Source organism: Orycteropus afer, unplaced genomic scaffold (genome assembly GCF_000298275.1).
Source record: "Orycteropus afer afer isolate SDZICR_OR568_19922 unplaced genomic scaffold, OryAfe1.0 scaffold00582, whole genome shotgun sequence".
Lineage (NCBI taxonomy): Eukaryota > Metazoa > Chordata > Mammalia > Tubulidentata > Orycteropodidae > Orycteropus > Orycteropus afer.
Window position 1 is genome coordinate 1,119,230 of NW_006922169.1, and position 3,411 is coordinate 1,122,640.

Here is a 3,411-nt window from a genome sequence, read left to right on the forward strand (position 1 = left end):
TATTGGGAAATTGCTGAAAGGCCATTTAGGAAGAAGACATCCAATTTAAGGGGTTGCAGTGAGCGTTCAGGGGTCAAAGGAATTGGGGAAATGACTTCATGATTTTTCTTTTATAAAGGCAACACTGATAACAAAATAACAAATGTCTACGGCCCAGGCCCTTCCTCGCCTCTGAGGATTTATGCAGCATAAAAACATGTCTTTAGAGCTTTCCTTGAGTGATTTAAAATCCAGATGGAAGCCAGCAAGCACACTCCATCTGTCCCAGTAACGCTGTCATTCATTTCCTGGCTAAGTGAGTAGAAATGGCGGCCTGTGCCTCTTGCCGATTGCTGAATACAGAGCATTTGGCCTCCAGCTAAAGCACAAATAATTTCGCTGCATGATGGATCCTTCCAATACCAAGGGCCCGGGCAAGAGAGGGTCGCATCCCAGCCATTAGCTCCTGGCCCTCTTCTCATGGATGTCTCAGTGTCTCAGCAGCCAGCACCCGGTGTGAGCTCAGAGAATGGCTGGAAACCCTGTCTATCATATGATACACTTTTGTTGTCTCTTGGAAACGTAAGAGGTTAAGTGCAACCTCCAAATACGATCGTTGAGGAAGGCAGAAACATGTCAACTGAGCAGAGTTTGCAGGAACTTGCACTGGACTGGACACTCCATGCTCCCCTCAAGCCCATGGGGGCAAGGAAAGAGGCGACACATTCATACCAAATACTCAGCCCGCCCTTGATCCTCAGGTTGGCTGCCACACTCAGTATGTGGCTCACTGCAGTCGTCGGGGCCGGCTCGTTTCCACGTGTTTTATTTATCTTAGCCTTCCTCCTCAGGGGCTCCCTTCTGTTGGGTTCAATTTTGTGACAGGTGTCCTGTTTCTGGTATTTTCACTCACTGTGCGGTTGAGATGTACTGACACACCGTGCTGATTGGTCCTTCAGATTCACTCCTTTTCACTGACATGGAATATCCCAGTGTATCTGTTCCACATTGAATCGATCCATTCCTGTCCTCATGGTCAAGGAGCCCTGGTGGTAAGATGGTTACATGCTTGACTGCTAACTGAAAAGTTGGTGGTTCAAACTCACCAGCCACTCTGTGGGAGAGACCTGGTGACCTGTCTGATAAAGATTTCAGTCTAGGAAACACTAGAGGCAGTTCTATTCTGTCCGTTAGGGTCACTATGAGTCAAAAGTCAACTCCAGGACATTCAACAACAACTCCTAATGGTCATTTGGATCATTTCCAACTTTGTTATCCAAATAATTCTGTGGTAGACATCCTTACATCTACTTTTACATGCATCCCTCTGTGATGTTTCTCTGTAGACAGACATGGGACTGGAATTCCAGGTCATAAGGAAGAGATATTGCTATGTCACAGAAAACTAACCACAGAGTTGACAAGCCCTGGGTTGACAAGGATCCTTTTGCTCTATAACCCTTATGATGACACGACTTTCCCACTGCTGCTGATTGGCTCTGTGTTTGTGTCTCAATGTTTCTCTTGTTTGTATGGACCTTTAGTCCTCTGGTGGCATAGTGCCTAAGGCACTTGACTGCTAACCAGAAGGCTGGCCATTCAAACCCACCAGCCACTCCTCAGAAGGAAGGCTGAGCAATCTAGTTCCATAGTGATACCACCTCGGAAACCCAAGGAGGGGTCACTAGGAGTCTGATCCGACTCCACGTCAGTGAGTTTGGTTTTGGTTTGAGCCAGAAGGATCTAGTCCTTCCAGCCACACCTTCTTCACTGCACACTTCCTTTCCTCTTACTGATTTGCTAGAGTCTCTTCTGTGGATATTGATACTTTGCCAGTTATTTACATTGTGCATTTCAATGTCAGCATTTGTTCATTGAAAGATAAAATAAACATAACTTACAGGAGAGGCCTGAAGTTCAGCAGGCTCTTCTTACATCTTGTAAGTGTCCAACACAGGGCACATGCTTCTGGCCTCGTTCCTTAAATGACAGATGGATGAACATAAGAATAAAGGAGAAGCGAGTGCTTTCGTGGTAAAAGCAGAGTTTGGAAATCAAATGGGTCCTTCAAAAAATGACCATTTCTAGGTCGGCCAGTGCCTGTCATGTGACCCTGAACAGGGTCCTCATCTGTGCTGGCCTTGGTTTTCACACCTGCCTTGTAAAGAAGTGTGGATAGAGAGGTGCTGAAGGGCCAGATTCTCTCTTATCTCTAGCAGTAGGTAAGAGGAGCAACATTTCACATAAAAGCCCTGGAGCCTGAGAGAATGACAGATAGATGGTGAGAGAGAGAGAGAGAGAGAGAGAAAGAGAGATGGGTGGTAGGTAGTCAGATAGAGAGATGGTAACTGCATGCATGCGTACACACATACACACAGATGGATGAATGGGTGGTGGGTGGATGGATACATAGATTAGACAGATGATGGATACATGGAGAGATAAGCATGCATACACACACAGGTGGATGATGGACAAATGGATAGGTGGATAGGTAGGTGGATGGATAAGTACATCAAAATATTAGATAGATGATAGATGGATCGATTGATCAGTAGATAGGTAAAGATACAGACATACATACCACACATGTGTACCTACGTGAATGGATGGATAGATAGGCAGATAGATGGATAGATAGAGATACATGCACACATAATGACATACACATCATACATACATACATACATACATGGATGGATGGATAGGCAGATAGACCAATACATACATACATACACAGAAATACATACATACTTACATATGTATCATACATACATACATGGATGGATGGATAGGCAGAAAGACAAATAGATAAACAGATAAAGACATGTATATTCATACTCACATACATACCATACATGCATACATACATACTCACACGGATGGACAGATTGATAAGCAGATAGATGGATCAATATATAGATACATTGAAGAAAAGAGCCAATCCTTAATTATGCATTAATTCTTGTCTTTTCCTGAGTGAAAGGGAAGTGCGTTTAACTATTGAACAAAAATGAACACTAAATCACATTCTAATAGGATAAAGAGGGTATCTGACTTAGATTCCGTCTTGTCTGTATGCACAACATCTACACTGGGCATAGGTGCCATGTCCACCTCTGCGGACATGTCTGTGCCTGGTACCAGCCCTGTGGTCAGGCAAGCTGAAGGAATATGTGCAAAAGAGAAAACAACGCTCATGTTTCAGTGTTGACATTGTAATTCAATTTAATTTTTCCTTTTGCTTCACCTTTTTTTCTGCTTTCTCTAAAGTTAATAAGCAATCATGGGTATAACAATGAAAAAATGGAGTGTATTAAAATAATGTTTATGAAGCAGATAACCTAGAAAATGCTCATAATACATTAATGGAAACACTTGCTGCACAGAAACGGAATGGAAGGGAGAAACCGAATGTGTGAGGGCGAGGGT